We start from the raw sequence: 25981 nt of genomic DNA on the forward strand, positions 1-25981 counted from the left end.
ACTCTGCCTGATTTTTGTAGCAAAAAAATACTGCAGAAAGTACTTTTTTGCCTTAGCCGGGTCCCTATGGGACCCCAGGACAAGATGTTATGGCTCAGGGTAATCCTACCCTACCCCCTTTTCTGTTTTGCACGTATAAAGATGGCTGCCAACACTTCGCACTTGAAGTGTTGGCAGCCAATCAGATATCAGCACGAGATCAGGGGGGTTTGCGGTAGACTTTGTGTCCCTAGATATCCAAATTTGGATATATATTTTGATAACTCAAAAACGAATTAATGGATTTACACCAAATCACAAATAGCACACGTTCTGGACCAAGAGCTAGCTTTCTGCCAAATTTGGAGGAATTCAGTTCAGCGGTTCGGGATGTAGTTGTGTCCAAAATCCCAATAGGAATAAACATCAGAAATGCACTTTGACCCTCGCTCTTTCTCAGCCCTCACTTGATAGATCAACCCGAAACATTCTATGCACAACAAGACCCAACTTGACAGTTTTGGGGGAAAATTTCATGAAGATTCAAAGATAAAACCATGTCAAAATCGCTTTTCCTATAGAAACTAGGGAGTTTATTACGATTGCTGACGGACTTCAGTCCATCCACCATTGTGATGGATTTGGGACCGGCCCCCTGTGAGGTGGCCTCCCCACATCCGAATCACAATGCGACCATCACCACTCTGGTCCCATCACCTACATTTTGCGTTGTGGTGGGGTGCGGTCAGCAGCCCCTGCCCGAAGCAAAATATAAGGTGCAGACACATCCCTGCACTATTTGGCAGGCCTGCCACATTGTGCAGGGATATGTAGGGGGCACCATAGGTGCCCATAGGGTACATCTCCAGGCCCGAGGGGTTAAAGGGGGCCGCTACGGGCTCCCAAATCAGTTTCCACCATGTGTTTCACTGCAGTTTGTCCACTGCAAAACGATCGTAGGAACGGGATATCATAATCCCTACGACGGCCGCAATGTGGGCTACATTTCTGTTCCGACAGGCAGTCAGAAAAAGACTGCCTTTCAGAACTCAACAATTCCCCCCGCCATCATAATATGGTGGGGGTAAAACAGCAGTATGATGGCGCAGGCCCGCCACCGACCAGCTGTCAATATATATATATATACATATTTATTTATTGACACATTCACATGCGTATGGATGTGTACTCGTAATATCATGCTGCAATTCTTATGGAATTAAAGTTCAGGCAAGGCCAAGCTTTTTTGAACATCTATTTAATAAAGTCTCTGATGTTTAGAGTCTGAATAAAGTCTGACAGACTACATTTGAATTTGATGGAATAGGTACTTCTTGTTTTTCCTGTATTTGCTCTCCAGTTTGCCCTGCTTGTGGGTTTCATTGTCAACATCAGGGACGCATTGAAGAACATAGTGACTGTTAGTGCTTAGCCTCACATCTGTTATCATCGCAGCTGGAGACCGTGGCATTGCTTCTTTAAATCTCCGAGGAAATGGCCACCTCATGTCTCTCTTATAGAAATATGGCTACGCATCATGTACTTGTGTATGCACAAATGTGATTTTTATGACAGCTGTTGACATTTATTTTATTGCAATGGCAAAAACACAACATGGTATTATTAATTTTGGAATAGCATTTCCATGGCATTCACTGTATTGCCAGTGAAAGGAAAACTCTGTACTGTAAGTTTTATTTTTAATATAGATAAAGTATATATCTATGTATGGAAATGATTTGTTAGAAGTGCTAATTTTTATATTATTATGAACACAATCCAAATGGTGCAGTCGGGTTTGTAGAGATTTCAAATGTAGTCGAAATTTCCAATTTGCATCATGTCGATTCAACATTTTGACTGAAGCATTCATCGGCCACGTGATATTGCATTGTAGTATCGTTTCCCTCCAGCCCAGTCTTACAGATGTTTTTCACCAATACACAATGCAAACAAGACGTTATTTTTAACAAACTATGTAGAAGAAAAAGGTATCAGAGAGGTCACATAGATACCTCTTGCAAACGGCAGTGAAGAAATCGTAATTTCACAGTAGTTTTCCCACACCAGATAAAAACCAATCGTTGGCAAATTGAATTGGTCTCGTCTATGACAACAAAAGAAAAGTTACTCCAAGATCCTGTTTTTCATTCACATGCTTGCACAGTGGCCACCTTTCGTGATTTTTCTAAAAGATTGATTAAAAATGACACCATGAGAGTGCATGCTTTTTCTTTTTTTGCGTTAAAAGAAAGTCCATGGTGGCCACAATAAACACGTGTGTGCATTCATCTATATCGATGGCAGACATCTTCGAATTCTTTTTTTTTGGTGTACTCTATTATTAATTTATAGTTTGAAGGTTTTTGAACGGTAAATTAAAAAGGAAGGATGGTGCAGGATTCAATGCAAAGGGGAAAAAGGAGTGGCCCAGCAGCACCGAGCTATTGCTGGAACCTCATAAAACAAATACAAAAAAATGAAGAAATTAAGATGGGGTACTCATTTGGCATGCAGGAGGTGGGGCTTTAACTGGGTATACATACAATATTGTGGTTAGGAGGCCAGACAAGCGGAGACGGAAGGGGTGGAGAAAGGAAAGTAATCGACTTGCATGGAGTGCAGGAACAGATAGGAGGACATCTTGGGAGGAATGAGTGAGGTAAGTGATGCATTTGCATGAAGAGGAACAGTCCTTAATTTGTAAAAGAATGAGTTCCAGTGCCCAAACCTCTAGTCTGGCGGTGACATTAAAAATCGGTTTGCTGAATACTATTGCTTCCTAGCCTAAAGGTCACCTCATGTCTTTTTAATGCGCTACCAGACACTGCTGCCCCTCCCTTTATGCAGGTGTTTCTGCCATTCTCCTCCTCTTTTTTTCAGTGTGTGTGTTGTTAGCTCTCTTGTTTGCGGTCAATATCTGATGAGGAAAAATAGGTACTGGTCACCTAAACTGAGTTCAGTAAACCCAACCAGCAACCCCCAGCTCAAATTAAGCACTGGTGAACAAAAACAGAAATGATACACTGATATCCTAAAGATAGAAGTGGAGATTTTGTAAGAATCAACTGATTCTTAAATTAGAGTAGGCTTCAGAGGGTAAGCAAAAACTACGGCTATAGAAAAACAAAACAATTCCAAGAGCACTAATCAGAAATACAGAAGATCATCATGAGTCAGGGATTCATCCAAAGCCTACTCTATATACTGTATTCTCGAAATAGATCCATGACAGACTTCTGATGCTGTTGGCGGGAGGGACCTTATAATCACTGACCAAGTTTGGACTGTTAAAACTGCAGAGCTTTAAATGCAGAGGCAGGAACTGCTAAGGCACAGATTCAATGAGCAAAGAAAGAGTGTGATTCACAAATCCATTTATGTGATAAACCTACGTTATTCCACATACAGCCATACAGGGGCGTAGCTAGAGCTTGTGGCTATCCCTCAGATTGCCACCCCTGGGGGGAGGGGGGTTGCTGGGGAATAAGGACGGTGAGCACTTGAAAGATTAACAATCTACACTGCCCTATGCTGTCTACATAGCTGAGACACATTTCTACCCACTTCAGAAACACAAGGCTAATCAAAGAGTTCAAACAAGAATTCTATTAGAACAACATCATCTCTGTGACCATAATGAAACACAACTGTAATCTTATGTTAATACCATATCAAACTGGATTCCACAAAGTGCAGCACAGAATGTTCCACCTGGAAAATATTTGGTGAAATGCACTGAATCTTGGACAAAGGTGGCTGTTTTCTCCTCATTCTTTTCAACCTCTGTATGGCTTTTAATACAGTCGATTGTGAGGAACACACATGGGGTTCATGGGGTGGGTACTAAGAAGGTTTACCTCATTCCTTGTGGACCTTAAACAGCTGGTTAGAATAGGGAACTCCTTCTCTTACCCTACCCACATCAAGTTTGTGTCTGACTGGATTCTAGCTTAACTTCCTAAATGTTCAGCTTGCATATAGAGCCCCTGAGAATTGTGATAGAAGAATCAAGCAGCTCCATTCACCTAAGCAACACACCAATTTACTAGCAAGCGTCCTCCGTTAAAAATATCAATAAACCACGAACCTGACTTCAAATTCTTGAAAAATAGAACTTGTAGTACTAGTGATTACATGGATGCTTTTCAAGGAGAGAACGAGAGTGCAGTACACTTTTTCCTCTCCCTACACAAGCTGGTGCAGTAACCAGTAATGGAAGCACTGAGCACTGCACCATCATTCCGCATGCAGAGGAGTGTGTAAGACCATAGACAGAACAAGAACAACTTCAGTCATTTTAAGCTGAAGCCAATCTTGTTTCCTAACGTAAACAGTGTTTTTCTCTTTTGCAGAGTAGGAGATTCTCCTGCGTATTTCAAACGCCGCTGGACAAGTGATTGAGAACATCAACATGTTCTGTGCAGAACCCACCTCAATGAAGGAAAAATCTTGAAACTCCGTCTGTTCAATCTGGAACTGGAATTATGAAAAATCATACAGACCACAGGTCTATTGGTCCATGCCCTCACAGTGCATGCTGCATAAAGACACCCCACCTTGTAGTTGCTGGGGTTTAGGATCCAGGAAAGCAGTCTCTATACTTGGCCAATTTCTACACAATGTGGCTTTAATGGAGTTTAAATCCAGGGGAAAAGACATTTAATGTACCATAATATAATGTAAAATACAACAACATACTATAGATACTACTACAGGGCAGAGGATGTAGCCTAACAGCTACAGCAGTCGACCTCGAAACTGGGGAACTGGGCTTGGAGTCTCGGCAAGGGACACTCAACATTATGTGATTCTGAGCAAATCGCTTAATCTCCCTGTGCCTAATAAAATGAATGTGTCCTTCTGTAATGCAACTTGTGCTCATGTAAAGCACTCTAATACCTTCCGGTCATGTATGCGCTATATAAAACTCCCAAAAATAAATAAATAAATAAAATAAAATATAACTCAAAGCAACGTATAGCAACTTTAGAGCCCAGAGTTGAGAGGTTGAGGAGTGCTCCAATTGCATACTGATGCCATATTTGCACACAGAGCCCATATGTCGAGCCAAATGAGTGTAATGTAAAGTGACCTTTTAAACCTGTTATCTAATGCAGACTTGGGTAGTGGAATTTGGCTGCTTCTGAACAAGTAGACTCGGTCCACAGCAAGAGTGTGGAGCCAGGAATAACCAGACTTTTCTCTTATGCCACTGTGCAAGAGTAAATGCATGGCCTGTCTTCATGCCAGCTGAGCCGTCTCAAGAAGTGTAGGCACTGCGGGTTGCTTTCGGTGCACACAAACGTAGGACTTAGGGGCATATTATCAAGGGGGTTTATCTCTGCTTTTTTGCCTTTAAAAGCCAAGAAAGCGGAGATAAAATTATCTCCCTATTACCTAGCTTTCGCTAACACCAGTTAGCGACAGCTAGTAGGAGATAGCGACCATCTTGGGCCCCACTTTACATGTCAGTGATATTTATCACTAATGACATGCAAAGTGGGCGTGCCAAGATGTTAGCGTCTGGAAACAGTCGCTAACATCGCTATCTCCTATTAACAACTTATGGAGATATTCGCGCTAAGCGCGAATATCTCCAAAAGCTAACACCTGCCCTGAGCAGTTCTTAGCCATGTTATCCAATGCGAGGTGGATAACATGGCTAAGAGCATTTGCTCGGTAATGTATGAATATCGCTGACTTTTCAGCGATATTCATGCATTGCGGACGATTTTTTATCGCATTTGCGATAAACCTTGGTAATACCAAGGTTTATCTGCGATAAAAATCGCCGCAGCTCAGCGGTAAATTTTTGTCTCTAACCAATAAATAGGGATAATTATCGCTATTGCTTTGTAATATGCCCCTGAGTTTTTGGCAATATAATTGAAAGCACTGTTGTTGCAGGCGGCAGCGGTGCTTTCTTTCAATCAAATTACCAAAAACTAAGTCCCGCGTTTGTGTGCACCGAAAGCAGGTGAGAAGGAGTGCAGGCTGCAGCGCGGCGGCTTTGCACTTTTAAACTCTACTGGCGGCCGCGCGTCACTGAAGGCCCGTTGCGGCCGCGGCCACCTTTATCATTTATTTGGGGACACTGTGTCCGTTCCCAAATAAATTATAAAGGCCGCTGCGGCCGCAACGATCCTTCAGTGACGCGCGGCTGCCTCAAAAATGGTGCCGCCTGGGGCGGACCGCCCCCCGCACTCCATTAGGTACGCCACTGCAGCCACAGCCTAAATAGAGTGCTATAGCTATCATTTATAGCACTGGAACTTAGAGGTGTGATGGGCCCAACGTTTCCTAATTGTGACTGCCATTTACTGTGTAACTAGCATTCTGTGGTGAGGTGGGTTCCTTGAATGCATTAGGGCTCAAGCAGCCTTACTACGTCACTGGCAAAATGCTTAGATACAAAGTTTAACTGCCATAGTATAATTTTTGGATATCAGAAAGGGTTCATTTAAGAAAGAAGTGGACGTTCTTTGCTATTTGTTTGGTTGTTATAAATGCAAACGAAAACAATGAAATCATTCACATTTGAAAATTAAAATTGCCATGTATAAGATAAGTGATCAATACCTTTTTACAAACATTTTTAATTGGCAACACCTACCTAAAAACGAAAAAGAATGTTTTGGGAAGTGAAATTGGCAGATGGATATGTAGGGAGAGTGTAGCTGTCTGGAAGACCCTATGTCCTTGATTCTGCTTTTTGAGCTTGAACACATTTTATTGGAATGAGTCTTCAATTTACATATTTTGTCCAGCTTTACATGTGGGTAGATATGGTATTATAATTTTACATCTGAGGCTTTGGGCTCTCAAGTTGTCATCGTTTTTTTTTTTTTTTTTTTAGTTTAGTACTTTATTGAAGATTAAAAATTGTAAGCATTACAGAAAATAAGGGAAATATACCTTATGAACAACTCATAACATTAATGGATTTAGTTAAACCAGAAATTCATGAACAACATAGGAATATGAAATCCAGGTGTATTAATAAACATAATAAAAACATGAAAGGATAATTATACAGTGTATTAATTTTTTACAAAAGGGAAGAGAAGAGGAAATAAGAAAGAAAAAGAGAGAAACAAAAGAAAGAGAAGAAAAAGAGATATACTGAGTTCTTTGGGAGGTGATGAGTGTGAGGATAAAAAGGTAGTAAAGGGGAGCCAAAGTAAGTCAGGTTTGATTTTCCAAGATAAAGAAGAAGAAGAAACAGTAAATATTCTGTGTTCATCACATATAAGGTTCCACCAAGCCATAATAGATAACTTAGAATTATCTTATCAACATGATAACATCATTTTAAAAGCAAGAGCAATAAATATAAAACAGGACTTGGAGATATGTTATCAAAGCTAGCAGACAAGGTACCGAAAAAAACATTTTGGAAAGAAAGTGGAATATTACATGAGAAAAACATTTTGCCCAAATAGTTTTCCAAAATACAATAACTTTAGGACAATGATAAAGCAGGGGAAAACAGATTGAATTTTATGAAGGAATAAGGGGTAATTAACGCCCTACTATAAATACAAAATAAAGATTGGGTTATATTGGCAGCTTTAGAGGTTTTAAATATTTTACTCCATAATAAGTCCCATTGTTGGATAGATAATGATTGAGATAAATCTCTCTCCCATAATAGTCCAGTAAGTGATGTATTTCTTATAGTGAGAGGGAGATGAGAGATTCATAAATAAAGGAGACTTTTGGAGTGGAGTCAGTAGGGAGGTCATGCAAAGGTGTCATAGGAATAAATGGTGTAGCATCAGGTGTAAAGTTGTTGTATAATAAATAAGTATGAAGTACAGGAATTCATTGATTGTATGGTTGGAGACAAGAATCAGGAACCCATATTTCTCCTTCCATTGTGGGAAGGATAACATTTAATTATGGGAGGTCAAATGATGAACACAAAGCATACAGTTTTTTCCTTCCAATGTTTGAAGTAAAATGCTTTGTGCTGTAATTTAATACATTTATTGCACAAAATAGAGGATTGACTAGAATCAGATCCTTGGTTAAACAGGGTGCATAATAAATAGTGGGGGTACTTAACTACTTAACCGCAGCGCAAATTTTCCCGCAGTGCGGGAGAATCAATGAATGGGCAGGGCTGCTTCGGCCAACGGACGTGCGTGGCACTAGCGAGGTGGTGCTCGCGACGGCTGTTGGCCGATGCGAGCACCGAGCGGGTTATGATTAGGGTTTTCAGATATAAAGGTGCAATTAGACATAGAAACAACATTTCAAAGAGAAAATTCATGTATTATAGAACATTCAAAAACAACCCATTTAGGTAAAGGAGAATCATGGTAATCTTTATACATGGCAAAAAATTGATGGATTAAAAAGGCAGTATGATATAGCTTAAAGTCTGGAAATCGTACACCCCCTTCAGTTTTCAGTCTAATTAACTTCGATAAGGCAATACAAGCACGCTTGTAATTCCAAAGGAGCTTAATACAGATGGAGTTTATTTGTGAGAAATAATAATTAGGAATTTTAAAAGGTAACATATAAAGTAGAAAAAGAACATGAGGAAAAATCATAATTTTGCTGATATCTAACCTACCCCACCAAGATAAAAATAGGGGATACCAGGAAGGTAAGAACTTTTGGAGTTCAGATTTCAGCACAGTAACATTATGAACAAGTGTGCGAGGTATGGTGGAAGAAAACCAAACTCCTAAATATTTAATCTTTTGAGGACAGTGTGTGAAATTAATCTTATGAAACACATAATGATAACAAGATGAATTTAGTGGTAGGATTTCAGTTTTAGAAAAATGTAATATGTAACCAGAGATCTTGGGAAAAAAAGTAATCTCTGGCAAAAAGGGTCGATGGACGTAGAGGTATTAGACATATAAAATAAAACATCATGTGCATAAGCAGAAAGTTTTACTTCTTTAGAGTTGACCTTAAATCCAGTTATATAATGGTTGCATATGATTCGCTCAAGGAAAGGCTCCAAGTTCAGGGGAAAAAGTAATGGAGATTAAGTACAACCTTGTCTAGTACCTCTATGTGGTTTAAAAAAGAGGAGAAAATGGCCATCAACAAACACACAGGCGCGTGGGTCAGTGTATAACAATTTGATTAAAGAGATACATTTATGACCAAAACCAAACCAACGAAGGGCAAAAAACATAAATTGCCAATATACGATCAAATGCTTTTTCAGCATCAAGTGATAAGGCTGCTAGGGGATAAGGATACTTTTCCCCAAGGGCAAGAATATTGAAAAACATTTTGGAATTGTCAGATGCAAGTCTGCCCTTAATAGACCCTCTTTGGTCAGGTTTATAGGAAGGGGGGTGATATCATTCAAAGGGGATGCTAAAGTTTTTGCAAAAACCTTACAATCATAGTTGATTATCAAAATTGGCAGGTCATTTTTATTTAAGGTCTTTATTGGGTTTAGGGATACAAATAACCACTAGCCTTAGCCTTAGACTAAAATGAAGTATAAAGTTCAAGTAATTTGGGAGCAAAAATTATGGAACGAAATAAGAGAAGCTCAATAGTGAAGTCTTCAGAGACAGGATCTTTGGCTTTTTTAGGGATTTAAGAGCATCAGTAATTTTTAAAAGAGAAATATCTTTTTCTAGGGAGGAGAGAGTGTCAGGAATGGAAGTAGGGCTAGGGAGTCCCCGAAAAAAAGATTCAATATCATCTGCAGAGGGGTCTGTATCCTCAGTATATAATTGTTCATAGACTGAAAAGCATTAGTTATGTTGGGATCTTAAGACATCATCTCTTTAGTATGTTCACATCGAATGAGACCAACAGTTTTCCTCTCTGATTCAATTTTTAAATAGTTGGCTAACATTTTAGCAGCCTTATTTTGGCCACCATGATACTTAGACTAAATTTTAGGGAGGACTTGACAAGCATCAGTCGTGACAATTTTGTTCAAAGTAGATTTCGTTTTAATCAAATCTTGTAAACTGAAGGAAGATTTGAAGGTAAAGTAGGCATGTTTGAGAGTTGTTATATGTTTAAGGGTGGAGAGGTATTTAGTTTTTAATGTTTTTTCTTTCTGGCAGAGTAGGTGGTTGTAAAGACCCTGAAGGAAGTTTTAAAAGCATCCCAGTTGTTAGGGATAGAGTTATCTTTAGTATGAATAATTTGAAAAAACTTCATTATTAAACAAAGTTGTTTCTGAGACAAAGGATTGGTCAGATAATAAAGGGCTATTAAAGTGCCGCCGGCCCTGTTTGGGGGTAATGAGGGACATATAAAAGGAAGATAGGACAGGTGCATGGTTGAAAATAAAAATAGAACCAATCTCTGATAATTGAATAGTGGGAAGGAGATATTTAGAAATCAAAACATGGTCAATACAAGACATAATATTATGCACAATTAATTTGCTCACATTTATAAGGGTTACAAGTTTTCCACACATCAAACAATGAATGAGAACAAATGGCAGATTGAAAATCTTTATGGGAATCAAGTCACCAGCAACAATAATATTGGTATTAGAAATTGAAGAAAGTTTCACTTTGATACTATGCCAAAATTCCGGGTCAGCTTTAACTAGGCCATACATTTTGAAAAAAAGTCACTTGTTTTGGAATATATTTACATCAACCAAAACCCATCATCTATTAGTGTCACATTCAGTGCATACAATGTGAGTATTAAGAGATTTATGAAATAAAATGGCAACACCTCCTTTACTATTAGCAGCAGGAGAAAAAATATTCTGGTTGACCCATTGATGTTTGAGTTTGAGAGATTCAATATAATTACAATGCGTTTTCCTATAAAAAAAAGCTACATGAGAATTAAGTTTAGATAAATGAGATAGTACCTTTTGGAGATTTACATGGTGACCAAAACCATGGACATTGTACGAAACACCATTAAACTTGTGGTGGGTTGTGGGAGGGAAAATGGAAGTAGGTATAATGGGCTGATAATACAATAAAAGAGACAAAAGGACACCATTTAACAACAATCACAACATAATATAATTTCAAAGCAAAAAACTGGCTTGAAGAGCGAAATATAAACACACTCATGTGAGAAAAAAGGTTGAAAAGGGTAGAGAGAAAGAAAGTCCAATACAAAAAAGAATATGAAAGAGGGGAAAAAATAGGAATGAGAGAAAAGGTAGACAGATCAAGGGAGAAAATCCAGATCTGATTTAAAACGGCTGACAGGTAGGCAAAGAACATTTTAACACCGAGAACAAGGATGGCACCAAGAACAAAACTAAGAAAAATAAAACAGTAAAGAGCCTCTTAAAGAATGGAGACATATAGAATGATAGAATGATAAGAAAGGAAAAACAAAGGTATAATAGAATAGAAGATAAAGAAGATTAATAGAAACAAAAAGAAGTATGTATTAGCGTAAAGACATCAGCAAACTGAAAAATAATTTGATCGTTAGTTTCCATGGTGCAAGATGAAATACTACGTAGAAAAAGTTTCAATTTAGCCGGATCGGCGAAAGAACATGAGTTTCCTTCATGCGTGATCTTGCAGAGACGTGGATGAAGAATGCCGTATTGAATGTTGAAGTGTTTCATCTGGGGACGAAGAACTAAGAATTATTTTCGAGAGGCATTAGTTACATTAGAGACATTCCGTGAAATAAAAAGATTGTGACCAGACCAACTAAGACAAGGTTTAATTTTCAAAGCCTCAGGACATGCATGAGGTCAGTAAATTCCAAAAAGAGCATTATAATACCACATGGCTTATTTGAGTTAGGTTGAAGACAACCCAACCGATGTGTATGTTGTATGTTGAGAGACAGCAAAGATTGAAGATCCAGGAGATCCGGGAGAAACTTCTTCAAGAAGGACAGAATATCAGAGCCTTCAATATTCTCCAGAAGACCGTAAAGACGAAGATTATGTCTCTGATTTTGATTTTCAAGGTCTTCGGTGTGGAGTTTAAGTTTTGTATTTCTTGCTCTAACATAGTTAATTTAGGAGCTATATCTTGAAGATCTCCCACACAATGTTCTAATTCCAAATCCTTTCCCTCCATAACAATTCAGCGATCTTCAATTTGTTGTAGCTTCTCATTCATTGTACACATAAATTGTTGAAGACCACGTACCTTTTCCAAAATAGAATCTAAGACATGGATTCTGGGAACATACAATTGGAGAAGGTAAATCATTCTTCACTCTTTTTGGTTTTGCACCCCGAAGACATTGGTTTAGAAAATGTGTGTAAGTCACTGGCCATAATGCTGTAATTAATAGAACGACGAGCAGGCAATACGGAAGGGTGAATCTGGCCCATGCAATAAGAAAGAAATATTCAATTGAAATGACCATCGAAATATAGGTAATCTTGAAAACTTGGCGATATCCAGAAAAGTCAGTGACAACACTTTGGCCTTTGGAGCAAATACAAAATGTAATTTGAAGGCAACCCAGTTGAAGAGAAGGAGCTTCACTATGGAAAACAGCCAGTTGCCAGCAAAGAATAAAGACCAATACACCAACAGGTCTTAAAAAAGAACATTCCACACTATATCATATCAATTAAAATCAGATAGGAACACAAAAGTACCTTCAACATAAATAGTAACCACAAGACTCATAGTCTATAATAATAAGGGCTACATTGCCTCCAACTTTGATAAAAGTAGACAATATATGAGAAAACAGGCAGAAATTTGTAGCGCAAGCGACGCAACTCAAAAAGGTGTCCTCTGAGGTTTAACCCCTTTGCCGTGGGGCTAATTCCCACACGGAGCGGGGGTGAAGGGGGCCTCACATGGAACTGCGGTGCTAGTGACGAGCTCTGCTCGTCATGAGGCACAGTGGAGCTGTGTTCATGACGAGCTGAGCTCATATCCCTGCATGGGTGTTCTGCGGCAGTTATGACGAGCTTGTCATGAGCACAGCTCCACTGTGCCTCATGATGAGCTCAGCTCATCATAAGCACCAAAGCGGTTAATGAAGAGAATTCCGCCACATCTCATAGGTCCATAAAAGCATCTTGATGGTGTTTAGATGGCGTGCAAACTCATGAGAATTTTGCCACAACCGGAGACATATAAGGCTGCCATTAAGAGGCAAAAACAGCAGTTACGCTCCACATCCGCACGGAGCTGACAGAAAGACCACCATCATCCATCGGCCCTAAAGATACACCCCCATGACCTTGATTCTTGAAAAACAAGAACAATAAGATGAAGTATTGAATGACAGCGGGCCTTGGTTGATTACTCGAAAGTCATTGGCTGGGATTGGTGGCCAAGTTTACAGTGTCTTTTTGGGACAATGCATTTTCGAATGATGCATAAAGTAGGAGGGATGCACTGGTAATATAAAAGTTATATGCTCTGCTCTCATAAAATGATATGGGATATACCTGAATTGCAACAAATGATTCTCTAGTAGCTCGTGTAGTTTTTCCAAACATGTTGTACAGAATTTGAATGACAGCGGGCCTCGGTTGATTACTCAAAATTCATTGGCTGGGATTGGTGACCAAGTTTGCAGTGTCTTTTTGGGACAATGCATTTTCGAATGATGCATAAAGTAGGAGGGATGCACTGGTAATATAAAAGTTATATGCTCTGCTCTCATAAAATGATATGCGATATACCTGAATTGCAACAAATGATTCTCTAGAAGCTCGTGTAGTTTTTCCAAACATGTTGTTCAGAATTTAGTAGCCATAATTAATAGGCCCTTAATAACTTAACAATTCAACTGATTCACAAAGGTTTGGAAAATGAAGATGGATGTTTGGTTCTGTAGGAATACTGCTATGTTTGGAACACGTTTTCAAATTTTATGCAATACTAAACAAGAGTATTCCTGGACAATTACCATAGTCATTGGTATTAGGTTTCCTTACATGCATAACATTATGCGAGCAGAATTTTGCCAAAGTAAAAATGTCAACTGTTGTACCATATATAACTTGTTCGATTTTCTCCATAAGAAAATATTTTTCCTCATGAAGGGACCCTGTAGCCAAACCTTTTAACCCGTTCCGTGCTCATGGTCGCGCTGTGCTCATGACGAGCTGAGCTTGTCATGAACGTTGCACCGCGCCCACGCAGGATAATTCCCCTGCTGTTCTGGGCATTCCATTGGAACGGGCCTGGTCGTGACGAGCTCAGCTCATCATGAGCACAGCGCCACTGTGATGCATGATAAGCCGAGATCGTCATGAGCACGGTGGCGCTGCGCGAGCTCTCCCTTCCCCCAGCACAGCAAGGGAATTAGCCCTGCAGGGAAGGGGTTAATTACGGAGGTGTTCATATTTTTACCCTGTAAAGCACACATATTCATTTCCTTCACATGAATACATTAGTGCGAAGTTCAGTAGCATGTAACTATTTGAAAACTGTATGTGGAATGTAAGACATTGGGTAATTAGTTGAGAGGAGTGGAAGAGCCACTCAAATAATGAACATGATCCTTGTCAGGGTGAACCACAAAAGTCTCTAGAGAAACCTGTGTTTAACCGCCTGGTTGCCTGGCACAAAAGCAGTCAAGTTTAACTGAGAGGCACTGTTTAAAATATTTATGCAGCACTTAAACAGTAAATACGTGAAAATACAACATAGGAAATCATTTAATAAATAAAATGATACCAAAACAGAATAATCCAATCTGTAGAACAGGAGTTATGAATTGTTAAAGTCCAATGTGAAAATAGCAGAAAAACACACAAAGCAAATTTTTTCATTTGCTTTTTAACTTTAGCGCTGTTTGACACATTTTCACGAATGTTCCAAAATAAAATATCATCTATCTCAGCTCCTTCCTGGAGAGCTTTGGGGTGATCCATCAAGCAAGGGGCAGAGACAAAGGGGGGGGAGGTCCCAAGACTCGTTTTCCTATTTCACTATTTTAAATCTTTTAACTTAATTTAATTTAGCATTATTGCCTATGGGATTTTACTATAAGTCCCTACTTTCATTATTTTCTATGGGAGGGTGTTTCAGTACCTGTGGTTGGCCATATATACTGCTTGACTTACCACTAGTAGTAACCTACACTCTGAGTTTAGGTGAACTAAAGGTTATGGGAGGTTTTCCTGAGAATCCTGATATTTCAAAAGCAAGTGGACACTGTTCTGTTAATCGGCAGACTCAAAGAGAGAGAATTGTCCACAATAACCCCTAAATGTACCATGGGATATAGGGCAAGGACAGCAACCAAGGGTATCTGGCCACCAACTGTTTGACCAGATACTCTCTTGGCTTCCAAAGATCAGAACCTCTGTTTTTCCCCATTAAATTTAAGATATTTATCAACCATCCAAGAGGAGACTACTTGCATGCAGTTGTTAAGGTTAGTAGCGGATTCCCTAACCCTGTGAGTAATATGCACATTGATTTGTATGTCATCACCGTAGGATAGTACCTCCAATCCAAAGGATCTTACAATCCTTGCCAGTGGGGCGACATAAATAGTGAAAAGGGACGGGTTTAGAGAGGAGCCTTCTGGGACTCCAAATAACAGATGATTAGGAGCCAAGTGGAATTTATTCATTTTCACTATCTGTGCCCAATCACTGAGTAAGGAGGTAAGTAGCTTGAGGGCCATGCCCACAATCCCTACCTCCTTGAGAAGTTACACCAGTCTCAGAAGAGATAGGGTATCAAAGGGTATGGTAAGGTCAAAAAGAACCAACAACGTGGTGTTTCCAGTGTCAACCTGAACACAAATATTATTGAGTACTGAGGTTAGCGCTGTCTCTGTGCCGTCATTACTTCTTAAACCATGTTGGGAGCCCTCGAGCAGCTGGTACTCACTTAAATAGGCATTGAATTGAGAATTCAAGTATTTCTCCAAAATTGTGTCTGGAATTGGTAACAGGGACATTGGGCATATACAGCCTGATTCATCAACGGGCCGTTTTGCGAGCCCCTAATAGCGAATCATAGCGATTCGCTATTAAGGACTCGCAAAACGGTAATCATGTAGGAATCGCATAATAAAATGCGATTCCTACTGATTCCTTATTTGCGATTAACAAATTGCTAATCGCAAATAAGGAATAACTCGCCATTCATTCCTATGGGCCAAAAGGCCCATAGGAATGAATGGGGAGTATTCCTTATTTGCGATTAGCAATTAGCTAATCGCAAATAAGATTGCGATTTGAAGGGTGCCAGGGGTGTCCACAGGACACCCTGTAGCACCCCTCAAATGAAATTTCACAGAGGTGTTGCACACACACATGTCCAAAGGACATGTGTGTGTTTAACATGCAACTCAGAAAAATGCATTTAAATGCATTTTTCTGAGTTTTCGCAATTTACCGCGAGGTCTGACCTCGCGGTTAATTGCGGCAAGAAATTGCGAATTCGCAAATTTAAATTGGATGTTGAATTGCATTTAAGGAATCTCTAATAGAGATTCCTTAAATGTAATTCCTCGCACATTTGCGACATCGCAATTAGCGATTTTTGCATTTGGGATGCTGAATCCCAAATGCAAAAATCGCTCTCGCAAAGGGCGGATTCTCAGAATCCGGCCCCTTGCGAGCGCAATTTAGGTTCATGAATCGGGCGGTAATTCTCTAATTCCACAGAGTCCAGAGAATGTTTTTTTAAAAGAGGTTTAACCCTCGCAGTCTTCCAGGGGATGGGTTACTACCCCACTGAAATGGCAACATTAAGTACTGAGGTAATGAATGCTAACCTAAAGTTCATTATTATAATACAGATGATATATGGGCAAAATTCTGCTTTCAGATATGATTCTAGCTGCAGCATATTTATCCCAGTAAGTCTAATCTCGTTCACTGTCTACAAAGCTGATTTGAGATTCTCTAAATGCCTCCTACAATTATGTTAAGGACTAAAATGGCAGTTGATTAAAACCAGAGTTATTCGCCTTCCCTTACTTCCTCCTTAGTCTCTTTCTTACCTTCCTGAACTTCTTCTTATCATTAAACTGGACCAAACACCTAACTCCAGATCCTTCATTTTGGCCTGTTTCCACATCCTAATCTACTTCTATTCTTTCTGTTGTTGTAAACCCTTAGCTCCTTTCTATATGAAGGCTCTCACTCCAAGTTCTCCATTCACTGTGCTGCTGCTCCAGTGCATGTTTCTCTCTACCTCAGTCTTCCTTTACACCCCTCCAAAATATTTCCTTAAGTTCTAGGATACCACCCAAACCCTCACATCACTCCCTGTCCTCGTATCCGACTATACTTTCACCTGAGCCCCCTTATACATCATCTCCTCAAACTCTCTCTGCCCTCTTGCTAACCTGTGACATTAGCCTGCTGTGTTACTTTTAATCACTGTTCTCTTTCCAACATATTGAGACTAGCTTGGTCATTGCTATTATCTTTTAGACTTCATATCTCCATTGGTTACTTGTTGGTGGTATGTAAAGGAGGGTTAACCTACCCTACCATCTGTTCTTTTGTACATCATACTACCACCTACTCAGTTAAGTTGTGCTTTATAAAAAGAGAGCTAAATGTATATAAATAAAGCATCAAGAAAGAGACAAGAGTAATAGGTAGTAATCAAGACCAGCTATTTGAATCCAAGTGTCAATGTTTGAAAGAACAGCAGTGGGTATGGCATAGCGCTAGCTTGTCAGATGTCCCATTCCCCCTTGGCATTAGGAACATCTTTCTTGAAAGCCGTCCTCGTGGCTTGAATTACGCTCCTGTTCTGTGTGTTTATTGAGGTAATGAGGGCAACCTGCCATGTGATACTGTTGTAGGGATTCTGCTCTGCAACAGAACTCTGCTTGGAACCAGAGAACATCGGTATGTAGGGACTGAGTAACATACTACCTCGGTATCTATGAACCTAAGTCTGACTAGCAATAGTGTCTTACTTGCCCTCCTAATTTCACCAGAGAAACAAGTGAATTGGCCCTCTAGAACACAATACTCTAGACCCTCTTAGGAATGGTGGCAACAGGACACACCCTCTGATTCTCTCACTTATACTCATCGACAATAAGATAAATAGGAGACATGAATAACGTTTATTATATTTATTTAAAATATCATGCTCTGAAATGCACTATCTGTGCTACAATTACAAAACAAATGCATACAATACATACAGGTAAGCATGGTTAATAAACCATATACCCTGAAAAGCTCTGACATTATATAAGGCCGAGTAGCCTAGACCTCCCCTACTACTGAAGGTAAAAGATTATATATTAAGGATCTATAGGATTTGTGTCGGACCCCCTACATTAGCAAAAACAGATGGATGCTCTACATCTCAGCAGATGCAGTGATCTTGTCTTAGAACTCTCGTTCCATGTGTATCCTATTTTTAACTCCTGTGCTCATCTATATGACAAGACAAGTGTGCACATAAACAACAGCTGCATTTTTGTGTTATGGCTAGGTGCTAGTGCCTGGCCAAAAAGAAGAACAAGGGATATTGTTGTTTGTCCTTTTCTGTAGTGTTCAGACTAAATCCCAGGAACTTCTGTGTGAAAGTACAATGAGGCACAAAGAAAGCATGTTTATATAGTAACATGTGCAAAGTTAGACTGCCATAGGGAAAATTACAATGGGAAATGCAGCAAACACCCAACAGCACTTTAATTCGTGTATAAGTAAGTTGATGTCAACGTGGATCTTGAGAAATACTTAGATTGCTATTTTCTGGGTTTCCATGTGCTAAATGGATGTATTACTGAACATTTTGCCATGTTAATTAGTAATTTCAAATATTCAGAAGTGAAAATTCAAGAAAATTATAGTTAGAGTACTTTAAAACAGCTCAAACTCTATTTTGTTAAGCACTGCATAATACAATCACTCTACATGGAAACTGGATCGTTTTACAAGTAAATTGAAAAAATATTAACGAGGCAATATAATTGTTGTTTACACTGTATTTATTTCAGCTACCCTTTTGTATTTTAGAAGGAGTACATCGTGTGTGATGTCGCGAACGTATCCTCTATACTCCAGTAGAAGACAATGTTAAATGATTTAAATGGCTCATGACAATTATGTGAAATTGACCCTGAGAAAAATGTCAGTATAAAATATTACATTTATGCTAATTAGTCTCTACTGTGGATATTTGGTTTCCGCATAAAATAGTGTGACTCTCAAACGCATTGGTTCATTGCAGACAAATGTAAGACATTATTTTCGAATTATTAAATGAAATTAAATAAATCAGTTTAGGAAGGCAAATTGTCATTAAATATATCTTGTTATAAATGACGTTCTCATTAACCTTGTCAAAGTCAAACGGTTTTACTAATTTTTTTTACTGAATTAAATTTCTTGGTGAATATTTATTTTTCATACCACAATGCATCATTAACCCTTACATTAAAACACAGACAATTTGTTTTTACTTATGTCCCCTACTTTACAGAGACAAGGAGAATAGGTCTAAATCTCAAAGTCATTTTCGCTTTTAAATCTGATTTAAAACAACGAATGCCTCGATTTCTGAGTGTAAAGTATAACCGAAAGTGAACTTTCATTTGCACTTCATTTGATTCACCTGTCAATAGTGGAAATATTGAGCAGAAGTAAATCCCCCTCAAACACTGCGGAGTAGCGCCGTCAATTAGATTACCAACTTGAGTTTGGCAAAATTCATAATCTGGATAGTTTGTGGGTATTCCTAAACTCATCTCTGAACACTCCCCATCATGAAAATGTTGAACATGTATTCATGCCAAGAGCAGAAGTGAATTGATTTTAAACATGGGATGGGCTCGGACACACCCACACAATTACTGTAATTGCAGTACGGATGTGGGAGAATGAGTTTCCCCATAGAGAAATATGGTGGGAAGTGTGTTCTAAATGTGCCAATGCACTAGCCATACGTGTACAGAACATTGACGTATGCCTCGTCTTTGTAAAAAAAAAAAACTGTTCTAGAAACATACCTGGAAACCTGGGAGTCTCCTAATTTACCAGATATTCTTCGGGAAAGATTTGAGAAATCTGCACTCATGTCATTTTAAGGTTTCAGATTTACAACTTTTATTGTAATTTGAGTCACATGTCAGGACTTTTTTTTTTATAACATTAAGCTGAATATAATACCAGCAGATTATCTCTTCCACGCCCACCGTCATACTGGGACAAGCTTAAAAAACATTAAAAAAAATAACGACCTATGGTCAGAGGTGTGAATGTTTCTCCCCCTGATCCCCACACTCACCCCAAGCCACAGATATTTCTCTTGTGGCCCTTAGAAGGCAAAGACAATGTCTCCATATATCCAATCCCATGAGAGGTGTCAGCATCTGAACACTCGCTATAGGAGAGTAGGATCTGATTCTTATAGTTACCCCCACTCTTTGCTGTTGTTTCACTGTTTTTCAACTTAAGTCTGGTTGGGGCCCTGCTATCCAGGACCCCAGCCTAGCTGCTTCCTCTCTAAAATGATTCCATGTACCCTAGGTACACTCCAGTTTGGTTACTGGGGGTACCCTTATAAGTCCCTAGTATATGGTACACCATATTGGAGAGACATGTACACACCGGTACGCCGGTACCAGTTTAAAAGAACCCCGGCATCACAAAATGGATGCCACAGACACAAGTCTGGCCTCCTGCTGCTGGATGAAAACTCCGGCAGGGGAGGCCTGGACAATAGGTCACAGGGAAGTGTCACCACCTCCCAGACAGGCTTTAGTGTATTGGGGCTGGGTTGGTGCACTCCAAAATTGCTTTGAAGTCAGCACTGGGGGCACGTTTGGTGACACTGTGCATAGCCCAGTTCAAACCAGTTACAGGGGCTACCAGCCCCTGCTCCGGCGTGAATCTGGACAAAGAAAATGGGTGTAGCCATGCCTCTTTCCAAACCCTCCCATAAGTGGGTCCCCAGAGTTTGTCCCCTTCCTTGGGTATAAGATCAGAACCCAGGCAACAGGGCTTTAGATTACACCTGGACAAAACTCTGATACTGAATCCTGAAACTTCGATGATCTACAAGGCACTAGATGACTGAAGGATCTCCCTTGGAGTAAATGAGTTACTCCCCTGCATGGCAGGCACCAAAGACACATCTGACCAGTTTGCATCTCTGAAGCTCCTGCCAGACTCTGAAGTATTTGCAACACAGGAGGTGGGTTTCCAGACTTCCCAGAGGCTATCCCAAGTCCCCAGCAAAGCTGAGACCTGTAGCCCTGGACCCGTGCACATTTGTAAGTGCATTAGATTCTTGACGTTCCTTGAGGCTATGCATTGGGTTACTTGTAGCCTTGATCCCAAGCACCATTTCCACCAAGGATTGCTGGCGTACACTCCACGAGTGTCCCATGAGCCAGCCCTTTGTGTTTTCGCTCGAGGTACCTTTGCGATCCCTGATGCGTCGACTGGTGGGTCCCTGAGAAGGCAACTTTGACTTTCCTTGGGCTTTCCTGGATGCACCAGACGTGCCCTGACTCTCCACCACTTAGAGAGTCCACTAGACCTTGCTGGTCCACACCGAAGCAACTTTCCTCGTTCTGCATTGGTTGCTGTTGGCAAGGCTTGTTGTGTTAAATATGAGCACCCATGCCGCAGTCCGATACATCCTTTGTGGGACAGCTTGAATCCAGCTCCTGGTTGTCGTTGACGCCTCCTGGTCCTTGTGGCTGCAGAGTCAAGCTTCACCGCTTCGCACCTGAATCATTCGATATTGGTGGGAATTTGTCTATCGTGCCCCTGGTCACTGGCAAGTGACCCTGACTCTGTCCCCTCTGCTTTCAGGTTCTGCACAGCTTCGATACAGGCTTATATCACAACATATATACAAAATAGAAACAGAAGGTGCACACAATTAGAGTTAGTAGAAATAATGTATTAAAGTATCTTCTTCTTTATTCAATAGTATTCATCAGACATAGGCACAGCCAACGCGTTTCGTTCCATTTGCCTTTTAGGAACTTCGTCAGGGCTGTAAAAAGTTACAAACATATATATACATAAATATACATTTAAAATGACACATATAAACAAAGAAATGATCACAATAGATTAAATACCACTGGCCCAAACACACACAGACTAACAGTACATACTGTCTATAAAAGACTAATGACAAAATGTAGTGACAAGTGACAAAATTTACAAATTTTAAAATACAGCAGCTACACTAACTGCATAGAATTTATAAAAAAGTGTTGTACAACTTATGTGAAGAAAACTATATACAAAATTATTTACAAACATTTACAGCTAAAGAGGGCTGAAGTAGGTTGTTTCTAACAGCAATAAAGTACATGTTCATGAAAAGAGAGTTTATTAAGCAATTTTCGGAAGGGGGATGAGTTTTCAGGGAGAAAGGAAGACCACATTACCAAGATTGTTTGTTTTGGAATTAGTCCAAAGGTATTAGTATGACTTACTAGTTATAAATCATGATGCAGTGGCTTTTAAGTATCAAAACCATAGGATTGGATGGCACAGTTGGTGCACAGATATCTCAACCATTCACATATTCAGTAAGTAATGTAAGCTTACCGAGTTAATGTAGTTTGAGCTGACACCAATTTTTGTCAGAGAGGTAAGGATCAGTGGCGACGACAAGTTGTGGATCAGAATCACATAACCTAAAGTAGAACACAAGCGTAATTCAAACTTTTGAAGTAAGAAGAGAATGTATAATAAAACTATCGCTTCACATACTAGGAAGAAGTGTACTGGCAACAATTACTATTGATGTAAAGTCGGGTAAATGTTGGGGGGTCTATTACACCCAACAGTGACCAGAAGTTTATAAGTGCATACACTAGCATGATATGATATCATAAAGGAATGACGAAGATAGTGCATGGATCCCATTTCCTTTCCTAGTTTGCATAGCATACTACATATATAAGTATACCTTCAGACTTGTGAAGATGAGGCCCACAATGGGCGACCTAAGGTTATTCCAACTGGTATCTTAAGGTCATATTCGAAGTTCGCAAAGACTGTTAGAGAAGTAAAGAAATAAAAATCCACAATAAGCAACAAGATTCCTAAAGATACAACCACAGCCAAGCCAGTGAGAAGCTGAGTTTTTTTTTAGTTTTAAGCATCACCTCATCTATTGTACTTTTGATTTTGACAATAAAAATCCCCACATGGGGTAAATTTTCCACCTTACTTATTTGTTTGATATATTTCCATGGAGTATTCTCCAGCGCCAGGAAGCCTGCAAGGTATCAGTCGCGCTTTATAAATACTCAAAATAAAATAATAATAATTTCCACAAGTGTATGCTAGTGAAGTAGGTCATAGATTATACTTGTAGGTCTCACGTATATGTGGAAAGATCCCAAATATCCCATCCTTACCTATAGTCAAGTTCACAGTCAAGTGATGTTTAAGATTGAAGCTTTCTTCCACAGAAATTCTATAACGTTGGAAAAAAATATAAAAACCGAGGAGTGAGGCAGGACCATTATAAGTCCAACTGGCTGGTTATAGATAAGCAAATAACCAAGTATAATTGCATTTAAAATGGCCTAGAGTAAACTATATATGAGTTTCTCAATTGTTGTTAAGGCAGCCTGAGGGGGCGGAGTTATTTTCGGAACCAACATATACCCAGCCATTTATTATTTTTTTTAAAACCAGGGGTATATTGAGTATACCAAACCACATATGCCTTTGACACGTATTTCCTTTGCATGATCAAATCAAAAGATAGGCTTCTCACAATTTTCAAAAATGATACATATCAATTTAATATTGAGAACGAAGAGACCAATATGTCTATCTAGCTATATATTGACTACCTAGAATAACTAACATGTTAAAAACTCAAGTAATATCGGAACTAGTACCTAATGGTTCCAGTCAGGAAAGTCCCTTCGAATTGCCGACTGAATGGAATATCACATAATGGGCCGAAGCCCACCCATTCTACGGCCCATTATGTGATATTCCATTCAGTCGGCAATTACCGTTTTTAGGATGTTGGATTGAGTGCTCATTATAATGGCATTTCTGCCTCTGGTCTTAGGTGCTCTGTGGTTATTGCCACGAACACTGAGCTACACTGCGGACTGGTGGCGGTTACGTCTATACAACTCCTCCACCTTGGAGAACGACATTGCGGGTATCGAAGGGACTTTCCTGAATGAAACCATTAGGTACTAGTTCCGATATTACTTGAGTTTTTAACATGTTAGTTATTCTAGGTAGTCAATATATAGCTAGATAGACATATTGGTCTCTTCGTTCTCAATACTAAATTGATATGTATCATTTTTGAAAATTGTGAGAAGCCTACCTTTTGATTTGATCATGCAAAGGAAATACGTGTCAAAGGCATATGTGGTTTGGTATACTCAATATACCCCTGGTTTTTTATAAATAATAAATGGCTGGGTATATGTTGGTTCCGTAAATAACTCCGCCCCCTCAGGCTGCCTTAACAACAATTGAGAAACTCATATATAGTTTACTCTAGGCCATTTTAAATGCAATTATACTTGGTTATTTGCTTATCTATAACCAGCCAGTTGGACTTATAATGGTCCTGCCTCACTCCTCGGTTTTTATATTTTTTTCCAACGTTATAGAATTTCTGTGGAAGAAAGCTTCAACCTTAAACATCACTTGACCGTGAACTTGACTATAGGTAAGGATGGGATATTTGGGATCTTGCCACATATACGTGAGACCTACCAGTATAATCTATGACCTACATCACTAGCATACACTTGTGGAAATATATCAAACAAATAAGTAAGGTGGAAAATTTACCCCATGTGGGGATTTTTATTGTCAAAATCAAAAGTACAATAGATGAGGTGCTGCTTAAAACTGTAAAAAACTCAGCTTCTCACTGGCTTGGCTGTGGTTGTATCTTTAGGAATCTTGTCGCTTATTGTGGATTTTTATTTCTTTACTTCTCTAACAGTCTTTGCGAACTTCGAATATGACCTTAAGATACCAGTTGGAATAACCTAAGGTCGCCCTTTGTGGGCCTCATCTTCACAAGTCTGAAGGTATACTTATATATGTAGTATGCTATGCAAACTAGGATAGGAAATGAAATGGGATCTATGCACTATCTTCCTCATTCCTTTATTATATCATATCATGCTAGTGTATGCACTTGTAAACTTCTGGTCACTGTTGGGTGTAATAGACCCCCCAACATTTACCCGACTTTACATCAATAGTAATTGTTGCCGGTACACTTCTTCCTAGTATGTGAAGCGATGGTTTTATTATACATTCTCTTCTTACTTCAAAAGTTTGAATTACGCTTGTGTTCTACTTTAGGTTATGTGATTCTGACCCACAACTTGTCGTCGCCACTGATCCTTACCTCTCTGACCAAAATTGGTGTCAGGTCAAACTACATTAACTCAGTAAGCTTACATTACTTACTGAATATGTGAATGGTTGAGATATCTCTGCACCAACTGTGACATCCAATCCTATGGTTTTGATACTTAAAAGCCACTAGATCATGATTTATAACTAGTAAGTCATACTAATACCTTTGGACTAATTCCAAAACAAACAATCTTGGTAATGTGGTCTTCCTTTCTCCCTGAAAACTCATCCCCCTTCCGAAAATTGCTTAATAAACTCTCTTTTCATGAACATGCACTTTATTGCTGTTAGAAACAACCTACTTCAGCCCTCTTTAGCTGTAAATGTTTGTAAATAATTTTGTATATAATTTTCTTCACATAAGTGGTACAACACTTTTTTTATAAATTCTATGCAGTTAGTGTAGCTGCTGTATTTTAAAATTTGTAAATTTTGTCACTTGTCACTACATTTTGTCATTAGTCTTTTATAGACAGTAAGTACTGTTAGTCTGTGTGTGTTTGGGCCAGTGGTATTTAATCTATTGTGATCATTTCTTTGTTTATATGCGTCATTTTAAATGTATATTTATGTATATATATGTTTGTAACTTTTTACAGCCCTGACGAAGTTCCTAAAAGGCAAATGGAACGAAACGCGTTGTCTGTGCCTATGTCCGATGAATATTATTGAATAAAGAAGAAGATACTTTAATACATTATTTCTACTGACTCTAATTGTGTGCACCTTCCGTTTCTTTTTCGTATA

General features: G+C 39.2%; 1 pseudogene; it reads right to left on the reverse strand.

Annotated features, from left to right (window-relative positions):
- LOC147718572 (transcription factor HES-1-like) overlaps positions 1–25981 on the reverse strand; it is a 101507-nt pseudogene that overhangs the window by 15186 nt on the left and 60340 nt on the right.

Source organism: Lissotriton vulgaris, chromosome 4_1 (genome assembly GCF_964263255.1).
Source record: "Lissotriton vulgaris chromosome 4_1, aLisVul1.2, whole genome shotgun sequence".
Lineage (NCBI taxonomy): Eukaryota > Metazoa > Chordata > Amphibia > Caudata > Salamandridae > Lissotriton > Lissotriton vulgaris.